Raw genomic sequence first — 12,469 nt, 5'->3', positions numbered from 1 at the left:
GACTGGGCGAAGTGCCAAGAGAGGACTATTGAAAGCCCTGGTCCCCTTATCCCCCAGGCTGGGCAGAGAGCCTCTATCCCCTAAAACCCCCGCCGCCGCCAGCCACCCGACGCCCTGGGCCGGAGGCCGGGAAGCTAAAGCTCAGCGGCTCCAGAGTGACGGATGGCGCTCGGCAGTCCCTCCAGACCCGCCAAGCCGAGGCTGAGGGGTGCTGGGGGTACCTGAAGAATCGAGGTGGGGGGAGGAAGGTCGAAAAAACGAGGCGGTGGGGGAGGGGCTGCCGCGCGGGGCCTGCTCCGACCCGCACAAAAGGGACCATGTCCCTCCCGCCCCAGTCCCACGAGAGCCCCACCGTCGCCGGCCTACGGACGCCGTGCTACCGAAACGGTCGCTCCCGGCCCTTCCGCGGATTCGACAGGACGTTAGGACCCCGGCTCCGCCGCCCGCTGCTCCAACCGCGAGAACCAGACCTTCACCTGAATCGGGTCCCGGCTAACACCGAGGCCATTTCAAACCCGTCAGCGTTAGGCGCATGCGCCAACTTCCCCCTCTTCCTCCACGCCTCTCCCCTCCTCCGCATCTCTGCGAGGAACGGCGCTTACGGGCTTACGTTCTACGTGCGCGCCCCGCAGGTCGCCTTCAATACGCTCACCGCTCTCACTACGCAGCTAGAGCTGGAGCGCGCCTGAGAAGAGGTACCTGGGTTTCCCATAACAATGAGCCGCCTGTGTCTCTGCGCCAGCTCTGAAGAAAAGACTTTTCTGAGGGTGGGCAGGGAAGAATTGGCGGTCACGTGATCCGATCAGCCCGCCGCCATTTTGTGCTTTTTCGCCTTTTCTGTGTTTTTTTCTAGTTCAAGTACTTGGAAGAATGGATATATCCAGTACCATCTTCCTAAGTTTTTTTAAAATTGAGATGAAATTCACTTACCACATAATTCACTGTTTTAAATATTTTGTACAGTTCAGTGACCTTTTTTTAAAAATTTTTTCCAATGGCCTTTATATAGTCATAAGGTTCTGCAACCATCACCACCTCAACCCTTAGAAGAAACCCCTACCCCTTAAGCACTCCTTAATCCCTGCTCCCGCCATCCCTTTACAGCCACTAATCGGCTTTGTCTCTATGGATTTGAATGTCCTAGATACTTCATAGTAATAGAATTATATAATATATGGTCTTTTGTGTCTGGCTTCTGTGGTGTCTAAATGAGGTGTCTGGATCTGATCAGCCCCCAAATTTTTGGAGCGACCCCTTCGGGTGGAATCCAGTAGCGCAGGTGGTGAAAGAATCCACCTGAGGCAGAGCAAAGGAGATAAAAGTTGACTGAATACACCGCAAGCGAGCCACCGGCAGGACAGCGGAGAGGGTATCTGCAAGGAGGCAGTGGGTGGAGGCTGTTTTTAAAGGGGGACGAGGAATATGGCCACCTGCGGCATTCTCCCTTTTTTGGTCACTGTGACTAGTTAAGTAAGCCGTTGGCCAGTTAGGACCTATGGCTATTTTGAGGTGGATCCGGGGATGGGCCCCTCTGTATTCAGTCATGTGGTCATGTGGACCTTTTATACTCCATTGCTCAAGCCTGTTTGCCTGAAAGTGTCCTGTACAGCTTCTTTAACTTAACTATTGTTTCCAAGTTTCATGAAGCAAGTATCAGCACTTCATTCCATTTTATGGCTAAAACTAATCCTTTAAATGGATAAAAACAATTTATTTATCCATTTGTCCTAAGTTGATCACTTAGGTTGTCTTCACATAGGGATGTTATGAATAATGCTGCTGTGAATATTCACATACGGGTTTTTTTGAACTCTTTTCAATTCTCGTAGGTATATGCACAGGAGTGGAATTCTGGGTCACATGGCAGTTCCATACGTAAATTTTGAGAAATTGCCAACCTTTTTTCACAGTGGCTACACTAATTTAATTACCACACGCAATGCACCACATCCTCCTCAACTCTTTCTTTTTATAAAAAGTTGGACGCCTGGGTGGCTCAGGTCATAATCCTGGGGTCCTGGGATCAAGTCCCGCATTGGATTCTCGCTCAGCAGGGAGCCAGCTTCTCCCTCGCTGTCTCTCTCTGACAAATAAATAAAATCTTAAAAAAAAATAAAAAGTTGTTATAGGAGCACCTGGGTGGCTCAGTCCATTAAGTGTCCAACTCTTGGTTTTGCCTCAGATCACAATCTCATAGGTGGAGAGGTCAGGGCCCAAAAGGCTTCCTGCTCAGCCCAGAGTCTGCTTGAAATTCTCTCCCTCTGCCCTCCCCCGCTCTTGCACATGCACATGTGCTCTCTCTCCCTCTCTCTAAAATAAATAAATCTTTTGAAACAAAAAAGTCGTTGTTACACCTATCCCTGTTAGTGAACTGGATTTGATTAGTATCCCTAATGACTAACAAAGTTTCCTTTTCTGACCATTTGTATATCTTCTGAGCAGAAATGTCTATTCATGTCCTTTGGTTTCCCCCTCCCCGACCTTAGTGATTTTTTTCCTGTGGGCAATAAAAAATATGTAACATAAAATTTATCATTTTAACCATTTGTAGAAATGTAAAATACAGCAGCATTAAGTACATTTACAGTGTTGTGCAACCATTACCTTTGCCCAATTTTATTTTTTAGAATGTTTATTTATTTGAAAGAGAGAGAGAGTAAACCAGCACACGGAGGGAGACAAAGAGGGAGGAGCAGACTCCCCACTGAGCAGGGAGCCCAACTCTGGGCTCAATCCCAGGACCCTGGGATCATGACTTGACCCAAAGGCAGATGCTTAACTGACTGAGCCACCCAGGTGCCCCTACCTTTGCCCAGTTTTAAATTTGGTTGTCTTTTTGACTGAGTCTAAAGAGCTGTAGATCTACATACTAAATCTTTTTTTTTTTTTTAAGATTTTATTTATTTGTCAGAGAGAGATTGAGAGAGCGAGCGCACGCACACAAGCAGGGGCAGTGGCAGGCAGAGGGAGAAGGAGAAGCAGGTTCCCCGTTGAGCAAGGAGCCCGATGTGGGACTCGATTCCAGGACCCTGAGATCAAGACCTGAGCCAAAGGCAGATGCTTAACCAACAGAGCATCCCAACTACATACTAAATCTTTATCAGAGATACTATTTGCAGATATTTTCTCCCATTCTGTGGATGATCTTTCCACTTTATTAATATTGTCATTTCATGCACAAAACACTGCTTTTTTTTGAAGTTGAACTTATCTATTTTTTTCTTTTGTTATTTTTGTTTGGGAGGAAAACTTTTCTGCTATGCTTTAAGATTATTCTTGCTGATCTAAGAATTATACTAAGATGAGACAGGGGCGCGTGAGTGGCTCAGTCGTTAAGCGTCTACCTTCGGCTCACATCATGATCCCGAGGTCCTGGGATCGAGCCCCACGTCGGGCTCCCTCCTCGGCGGGAAGCCTGCTTCTCCCTCTCCCACTCCCCCTGCTTGTGTTCCCTCTCTCACTGTGTCTCTCTCTGTCAAATAAATAAAATCTAAAAAAAAAAATAAAATCAGACAGATTAACAGAAGAAGAGTCAAATTGAATTTAATTACATACATGTGGGACATCCATATAAACATGAGAGATTCCTAAAATAGTAAACCAAGGGCGCCTGGGTGGCTCAGTTGGTTAGGCAACTGCCTTCGGCTCAGGTCATGGTCCTGGAGTCCCAGGATCGAGTCCCACATCAGGCTCCCTGCTCAGCAGGGAGTCTGCTTCTCCCTCTGACCCTCCTCCCTCTCATGCTCGCTGTCTCTCATTCTCTCTCTCGCAAATAAATAAAATCTTAAAAATATAAAATAAAATAAATAAAATAGTAAACCAAAATGAGGTATATATGTCATTCTGGACTACGCAGAAGGAGGTAAGGGTCAGGGGCTTGAAAGGGAAGGAAGGTAATTCATAGGAAGAATAGAAAGAGTAAATATTTGGTAAATAAATGTTTGCTGGGCCATTCAGAAACAATGGGACATAGAGATCAAAAAGGCCTTTTTAGGTTCCTCCCTGTCTTACATACCCAGTTCATATTAAACTATAGTTATCCATGGGGGTGCCTGGCTGGCTTAATCGGTGGAACATACACCGCTTGATCTTGGGGTCATGAATTCAAGCCCCACATTCGGCATAGAGATAACTAAAGAAAATAATAGGAGATCCTGGGTGGCTCAGTCAGTTAAGCGTCTGTCTTCTGCTCAGGTCATGATCCCAGGGTCCTGGGATTGAGCCCCACATCGGGCTCCTTGCTCAGAGGGGACTCTGCTTCTCCCTCTGCCCATCCTCTGCTGGTGCTCACATACTCTCTCTTTCTCAAATAAAATCTTAAAAAAAAAAAAGTAAATTAATAATAATAGTAAAAGTGACACCTGGTTTGCTGAGTTGGTAGATCATGAGACCCTTGATCTCAGGGTTGTAGCCCCACATGAGGTATAGAGATTAGTTAAAATAAATTCTTTAAAAAATAACAATAATGTGGGGCGCCTGGTGGCTCAGTCATTAAGCGTCTGCCTTCGGCTCAGGTCATGATCCCAGGGTCCTGGGATCGAGCCCAGTATCAGGCTCCCCGCTCCACAGGAAGCCTGCTTCTCCCTCACCCCCTCCCCCTGCTTGTGTTCCCTCTCTTGCTGTCTCTCTCTCTGTCAAAAAATAAATAAAATATTAAAAAAAAATAATAATGTCATTATCTATGGTGATACCTCCCTTCCTGGAACAGGTCCTCTATCTAAATTCTTTTAGGCAGTTGAAGGGAGGCAAAAAAAGAAAAACTCCTTGAGTCTTATGTTTCTTAAAAATAATCAGCCTAGGGGCACCTTGATGGTGTGGTCAATAAGTGTCCAACTCTTGGTTTCAGCTCAGGTTGTGATCTCAGGGTCGTAGGATGAAGCCCCCTGTCTGGCTCTGTGCTCAGTGGGGAGTCTGATTGAGAGTCTCTCTCTATATATATTATTTATTTTTTTTAAGATTTTTTAAAAATTTTTTATTTATTTGTCAGAGAGAGAGGGAGAGAGAAAGAGCACAAGCAGGGGGAGTGGCAGGCAGAGGGAGAAGCATGCTCCCCACTGAGCAAGGAACCCAATGTGGGACTCTATCTCAGGACCCTGGGATCATGACCTGAGCCCAAGGCAGACTCTTAACTGACTGAGCTGCCCAAGCATCCCATCTCTCTCTCTTACTAAATAAATAAATAAAACTTAAAAAAATAATAATCAGCCTAGAATAACCCATATGCCAAAGAGACACATTTGGGATGGCAAATTTTGCTCCCATACACTGATGGTTTTGGTGTCATACCTAAGAATCAATTGCCAAATGCAAGGTCATGATGATTTACCCTATGTTTCATTCTAAAACTTTTATAGTTTTGGTTTTACATTTAGGTGATTATTATTATTATTTTTTTTAAGTAATCTCTATGCCCAACATGGGACTTGAACTCATGACCCTGAAATCAAAAATCACATGCTCTACACATTGAGCCAGCTGGATAGCCCTGATTGATTTTTTTTAGAGGGTGGGGGGAGGGGCAAAGGGAGAGGAAGAGAGAATCTTAAGCAGGCTCCACACCCAGCACAGATCCTAATGCATGACTCCATTTCCAAACCCTGAGATCATGACCTAAGCCCAAATTAAGAGTCAGATGTTTTGGGGTGCCTGGGTGGCTCAGTTGGCTAAGCAACTACCTTCAGCTCAGGTCATGATCCCAGGGTCCTGGGGAACGAGCTCTGTATCAGGCTCCTTGCTCAGTGGGGAACCTGCTTCTCCCTCTCCCTCTGCCTGCTGTTCTGCCTAACTTGTGCGCACTCTGTCAAATAAATAAATAAAAAATCTTAAAAAAAAAAAAAAAGAGTTGGATGTTTTAACTGACTGAACCACCCAGGCACCCCATGACTGAACCATTTTAAATTAATTTTTGTAAGGACTTGCCTGTGGTTTTTGCCATTGTTTGTTTATTCTGGATTGCAATTCTCTGCTATTCCCAAATAAACCCATTTTACTGGAAAAAATAAATTAACTTTTTATATGATGTGAGTTGAGTCCAACTTCATCCTTTTGTATGTGGATATCCAATTGTCTTAAAATCATTTGTTGAAAGTCTATTCCCTCCCACTGAATAGTCTCAGCATCTTTGTCAAAAATCAGTTGACTATATATAAATAGGTTTATTTCTGGACTCCAAATTCTATTTTATTGATCTATGTGTCTGTCCTTATATCAGTACTATACTCTTTTAATTACTGTAGCTTTGTAGAAAGTTTTGAGAAGTGTGAAGTCTTCTAACTTTGTTCTTCTTTTTAAGATTGTTTTGGCTTTTTCAGGGTCTCTTGCAATTCTATATGAATTTTAGGATCAGTTTGACCAGTTCTGCACATATGACTATCTCAATTCACAAATGACATGATCTTATATATATATAATCCTAATGAATACAAACACATACACACAACTATTACAGCGTGGTTGGTTTTTTTTTTTAAGTTTGTTTGTTTGGGGGCGCCCGGGTGGCTCAGTCATTAAGTGTCTGCCTTCAGCTCAGGTCATGATCCCAGGGTCCTGGGATTGAACACCACTTCAGGCTCCCTGCTCCACAGGGAGCCTGCTTCTCCCTCTCTCACTCCCCTTGCTTGTGTTCCCTCTGTAACTGTGTCTCTTTCTGTCAAATAAATAAATAAAATCTTAAAAAAAAATTTTTTTTAATTTAAAAAAAGTTTGTTTAAAGTAATCTCTACACCCAACATGGGGCTTGAATTCACAACCCTGAGATCAAGAGTTGCATGCTGGGCGCCTGGGTGGCTCAGATGGTTAAGCGTCTGCCTTCAGCTCAGGTCATGATCCCAGGGTCCTGGGATCGAGCCCCACATCGGGCTCCTGGCTCAGCTGGGAGTCTGCTTCTCCCTCTGCCTCTCCCACTGCTCATGCTCTCTCTACCTCTGTATCTCTGTGTCTCAAATGAATAAATAAAATCTAAAAAAAAAAAAAAGAGTTGCATGCTGTTCCAACTGAGCCAGCCAGGTGCCCCAGAGGTTGGAATTTTGATAGGGATTTCATTGAATTTGTAGACCAATTTGGGGAGTATTGTCATCCTAACAATACTAACAATCCATTTCACGAATATGGGATGTTTTTCCATTTATTTAATTCTTTTTTTTTTTTTTTTTTTTTTTTTAAAGATTTTATTTATTTATTTGAGAGAGAGAATGAGATAGAGAGAGCACATGAGAGGGGGGAGGGTCAGAGGGAGAAGCAGACCCCCTGCCGAGCAAGGAGCCTGATATGGGACTCGATCCCGGGACTCCAGGATCATGACCTGAGCCGAAGGCAGTAGCTTAACCAACTGAGCCACCCAGGCGCCCTCCATTTATTTAATTCTTTTAAATTTCTTCCATCATTTAAAATTTTTTAAAATTATTTTTATTTTTTAAAATATATTTTATTTATTTATTTGACAGAGAGAGAGCACAAGCAGTTGGAGGGGCAGAGTGAGAGAGGGAGAGGGAGAAGCAGACTCCCTGCTGAGCATGGAGCCTGAAGTGGGGCCCCATCCCAGGACCCTGGGATCATGACCTGACTGAAGTCAGATGCTTAACCAACTAAGCCACCCAGGTGCCCCATTCATCATGTGTTTTGTTTTTTGTTTGTTTGTTTGTTTGTTTTCAGATTTTATTTTTAAGTAATCTCTACACCAAACATGGGACTTGAACTCACAACCCTAAGATCAAGAGTTGCATGCTATACCAATGAGCCAGCGATGCACCCCTCTTTCATCATGTTTTATAGATTTCAGAGTTCGATTTTTGCTCTTCCTTGGTTAAATTTATTCCTGGGCGCCTGGGTGGCTCAGTTGGTTAAGCGACTTACCTTCGGCTCAGGTCATGATCCTGGAGTCCCAGGATCGAGTCCCACATCGGGCTCCCTGCTCAGCAGGGAGTCTGCTTCTCCCTCTGACCCTCCTCCCTCTCATGCTCTCTCTCGCAAAAAAAAAAATAAAAATAAAAAAATAAAAATTTATTCCTCAACAATTTTTATTCTTTCTGATACCATTGTAAATGGAACAGTTTTCTCAATTTCATTTCTGGATTGTTTATTACTAGTATACAGTTATACAATTGATTTTAGTATGCTGATTTTGTGTTTTACAACTTTGTTGAATTAGTTTATTTGCTGTAATAGTTGTGTGGATGTGTATGTATTCATTAGGATTATATATATATAAGATCATGTCATTTGTGAATTGAGATAGTCTTACTTTTTCCCTTCCAATTTGAACGCTTTTTATTCTTTTCTGCCCCATCCCGCCTTGGCTTAATTGCTCTGGCTAGAACTTTCAATATAATGTTAAATAGAAGTGGTGAGATCAGGGTGCCTGGGTGGCTCAGTTGTTAAGCAACTGCCTTCGGCTCGGGTTATGGTCCCAGGGTCCTGGGATCGAGTCCCATATCGGGCTTTCTGCTCCATGGAAAGCCTGCTTCTCCCTCTCCCACTCCCCCTTGCTTGTGTTCCCTCTTTCTGTGAAACAAATAAATAAAATCTTTAAAAAAAAAAAAAAGAAGTGGTGAGATCAGGTATCCTTGTCTTGTTCCTGAATTTAGGGGGAAAGCTTCAGTCTTTATTAAGTTTGATTTTAGCTGTGGGTTTTTTCACAGATGCCTGTTATCAGGTTAAGAAGGTTCTCTTCTATTCCTAGAGGAATCTGGGTGTCATTTAAACTTGATCTCAGCTCAGGGCTTCATCTCAGGATCATGAGTTCAAGCCCTACTTAAAAAAAAGAAAAAGAAAGTTCTCATTTATTCCTAGTTTACTGACAGTTTCATCATGAAAGGATTTGCATGTTGTCAAATGGTTTTCTTCCATCAACTGAGATGATCATGTGGATTTTTTTTTTTTTTTTAAGATTTTATTTATTTATTTGACAGAGAGACACAGCGAGAGAGGGAACACAAGCAGGGGGAGTGAGAGGGAGAAGCAGGCTTCCCGCGGAGCAGGGAGCCCAATGCGGGGCCTGATCCCAGGACCCTGGGACCATGACCTGAGCTGAAGGCAGACACTTAAGCACTGAGCCACCCAGGTGCCCTGATCATGTGGATTTTTACAGCACTGTATTAATATGGGATATTAGTTTGATTGGGTTTTGTATATTGATCTATCCTTACATTCCTGGGATAAATCCCACTTGGTTATGGTATATAATCTTTTTAATATACTGCTGGGTTTGATTTGCTAGTATTTTGTTTAGAATTTTTGCATATATTTTGGTCTGTAGTCTTCTTCTCCTTCTTCTTCTTCTTCTTCTTCTTCTTCTTCTTCTTCTTCTTCTTCTTCTTTCTTCTTTCTTCTCCTTCTCCTTCTCCTTCTTCTTCTTCTTCTTCTGCCTCTCTTTCTTCTTCAAGATATATTTATTTATTTGAGAGAGAGTGGACGAAGGGGAGGAGGGAGAGAAGATCCAAGCAGACTCCCGCTAAATTTGGAGCCCAACACAGGGCTCGATTTCATGAGCCATGAGATCAGGACCTGAGCCAAATCCTAGGGTCGGATGCTTAACTGGCTGAGTCACCCAGGCGCCCCTGTAATGTTCTTCTCCTTTTTTTTTTTTTTTAAGTAATCTCTACGCCCAACATGGGGCTGGAAATTATGGCCCTGAGATCAAGAGTCACATGTTCTAGTGACTGAGCCAACCAGGTGCCCCTCTTGTGATGTCTTTGACTGGCTTTGGTATGAGAGTAATACTTGGCTCATAGAATTAATTAGGAAGTGTTCCTTTTTCCACTTTTTAGAAATGCTTGAGAAGAATTGGGGTTAATTCCTTTTTAAATATTTCATCATGTCTTGGTATTTTTTTTTCCCCCCAGTGGATAGTATTTATTTATTTTTTTTTTAAAGATTTTATTTATTTATTTGCGAGAGAGAATGAGAGACAGAGAGCACGAGAGGGAGGAGGGTCAGAGGGAGAAGCAGACTCCCCACTGAGCAGGGAGCCCAATGCGGGACTTGATCCCGGGACTTCAGGATCATGACCTGAGCTGAAGGCAGTCGCTTAACCGACTGAGCCACCCAGACGCCCGGATAGTATTTTTTTTTTAAGATTTTATTTATTTATTTGAGAGAGAGTGGGAGAGAGAGATAGCACAAGAAGGGGGAGCAGCAGAGGGAGAGGGAGAAGCAGGCTCCCTGAGCCTGATGTGGAATTCGATCCCAGGACCCCAGGATCATGACCTGAGCCAAAGGCAGATGCTTAGCCTACTGAGCCACCTAGGCGCCCCTCAGTGGATAGTATTTTGATTACTGACTCAAAAAAATTTTTTAAGATTTTATTTTTAAGTTATCTCTACACCCAACATGGGGCTTGAACTTACAACCCTGAGATCAGGAGCCATGTGTTCTACTGACTGAGCCAGCCAGGCACCCCTTCTTTTCTCCCCATTTTTACACAGATTGGCATTTCAAATAATATATCTTGGAAATTTTTCCATATCAGAATGTAAAGTGCTTCCTCATTCTTTTTGCCAGCCAAGTAATATTTTTGTATGAATTACCATAATATGTTTATTAAATCCCCAATTTATGAGTATGTAGGCCATTTTTTAAAAGAATCTTTTTTTTTGGGGCTATGCTTGGATGACTCAGTTAGTTGAGTGTCCAACTCTTGGTTTCAGCTCAGGTCATGATCTCATGGGTCCTGGGATCGAGCCCCACGTTGGGCTCCGCAGTCGGTGGGGAGCCTGCTTGAAGATTCTCTCCCTTTGCTCCTGCCTGCACTGGCTTGTGTGTGCACACTCTCTCTCTAAAATAAATAAATAAAATTTTTTTAAAATCTTTTTTTTTTATGGGGTGCCTAGTTGGCTTAGTCACTAGGGTGCACAACTCTTGATCTTGTGGTTTTAGCTTGAGCCCCACGTTGGGTGTAGAGATTACTTAACAATGAAATTTTAAGATATTTTTTTTTATGGAAAGAAGTATTTATTTATTTATTTATTCATTTATTTAAAGTAGGCTCTAGGCTCTACCCCCAAAGTGGGGCTTGAACTCACTACCCAGAGATTAAGAGTCGCATGTTCTCCCTACTGAGCCAAGCAGGCACCCTCTATGTAGGTGATTTTTTTTTTTTTTAAGATTTTATCTATTTATTTGACAGAGAGAGAGAGAGCAAACACAAGCAGGGGGAGCAGCAGAGGGAGAGGGAGAAGCAGGCTGCCCGCTGAGCAGGGAGCCCAATGTGGGACTTGATCCCAGGACCCTGAGGTCATGACCTGAGCCAAAGACAGACGCTTAACCAACTGAGCCACCCAAGTGCCTCTGTGTAGGGGATTTTTTATCTTTTGCACGCAAGCAGTGCTGCAATAAACAACCTCATATTTGGGTCATTTCTCTCTTGTAAAATTGTATCAGTAGAATACGTTTCTAGAGATAGGATTGCTTGGTCACGGATCTTGTGAATTTACAATTTTAATGCATGTGGTCAACTTGACTTCTATAAGTTTATACCAATTTATACTCCTACCAGCAATGTACGAGAACATCTATTTTCCCCTAGACTTGCCAAATAGTATATTTTCAAACTTTTTAAGCCTGCTCATAGGTGAATAGCACTGTTTCTGTTATCTATTATTGCATGACGAAATGTCACAAAATGTAGTGGCTTAAAATAACAACTTCTTAATATCTGCTGGCTCCGTGGGATGACGGAGCTCAGCTAAATGGTGATGGCTTAAGGTCTCTAATTTGCTTGCAGTCAAATGGCAGCTGAAGCTGGAGTCATCTGATCCTGGCCTGTCCAAGGTGATCTCTTGACTCACATTTGAGTGAGTGCTTCTTTACTCTCAGCCTCTCCAGGAGCAGCCTGGCCTTTCGTAACAGCTCTCACCTTCAAAGTAGGGAAGTGGATACTGTCAGCTCAATTTGAATGAGATGGAAGAATATAGATACCAGCTCTCAATGCACAAAGAGGGAGGAAAGGAGATGTTGGCCCTCTTTGGTAGCCTGATGTAGTTTTGGTTAGTATTTCTCTCAGTATGAGTGAGGTTATCTTTTTTTTTTTTTTTAAGATTTTATTTTATTTATTTGACAGAGAGAAAGACAGCGAGAGAGGGAACACAAGCAGGGGGAGTGGGAGAGGGAGAAGCGGGCTTCCCGCCAAGCAGGGAGCCCGATGCGGGGCTCGATCCCAGGACGCTGGGATCATGACCTGAGCCGAAGGCAGATGCTTAACGACTGAGCCACCCAGGTGCCCCGAGGTTATCTTTTCATAGGTGTAAGAAACACTTGTATTTCCTTTTCTAGTAACCAATATTCATTTCTTTTGTTCTTTTTCTATTTGGACACTAATCCTTTTCTTCTTAATTTTTGGGAGCTTATTATCTTAGTCCTTTGTCATATCACCTAAAAATATTTTATGTTAATTCTTGTTTTGATTTTTTTTTACTTAGATTTTGGAGCATTTTACTGTGCAGAACTTTTTATTTTTATGTCGTAAAATTTATAA

General features: G+C 43.0%; 1 protein-coding gene and 1 long non-coding RNA gene across 8 annotated transcripts in view; one reads left to right on the top strand and one right to left on the bottom strand.

Annotated features, from left to right (window-relative positions):
- Window positions 1–605, bottom strand: part of CCAR1 (cell division cycle and apoptosis regulator 1) — a 64,993-nt gene extending 64,388 nt beyond the window's left edge. For 3 of the 5 annotated variants that reach the window (XM_045877954.3, XM_064594720.1, XM_045877958.3), the window contains exon 1: window positions 353–494. The gene's annotated coding sequence lies outside the window, so the exon portion shown is untranslated. Of the gene's footprint in view, window positions 1–352 lie in introns of all 5 variants that reach the window. The other 2 variants (XM_045877955.3, XM_045877956.3) reach the window with 2 other exon arrangements.
- Window positions 563–12,469, top strand: part of LOC123846491 (uncharacterized) — a 39,972-nt gene continuing 28,065 nt past the window's right edge. For all 3 annotated transcript variants that reach the window (XR_010412460.1, XR_010412459.1, XR_006791299.3), the window contains exon 1: window positions 563–695. This is a non-coding gene — a long non-coding RNA (uncharacterized LOC123846491). The remainder of the gene's footprint in view (window positions 696–12,469) is intronic.

The sequence above is a fragment of the Mirounga angustirostris genome, unplaced genomic scaffold, assembly GCF_029215605.1.
Source record: "Mirounga angustirostris isolate CCGP_5_RB_7025 unplaced genomic scaffold, mMirAng1.0.hap1 SCAF_6, whole genome shotgun sequence".
NCBI lineage: Eukaryota > Metazoa > Chordata > Mammalia > Carnivora > Phocidae > Mirounga > Mirounga angustirostris.
Note: the sequence above shows the minus strand (reverse complement) of the source record. Positions and strands in the feature narration are given on the sequence as shown.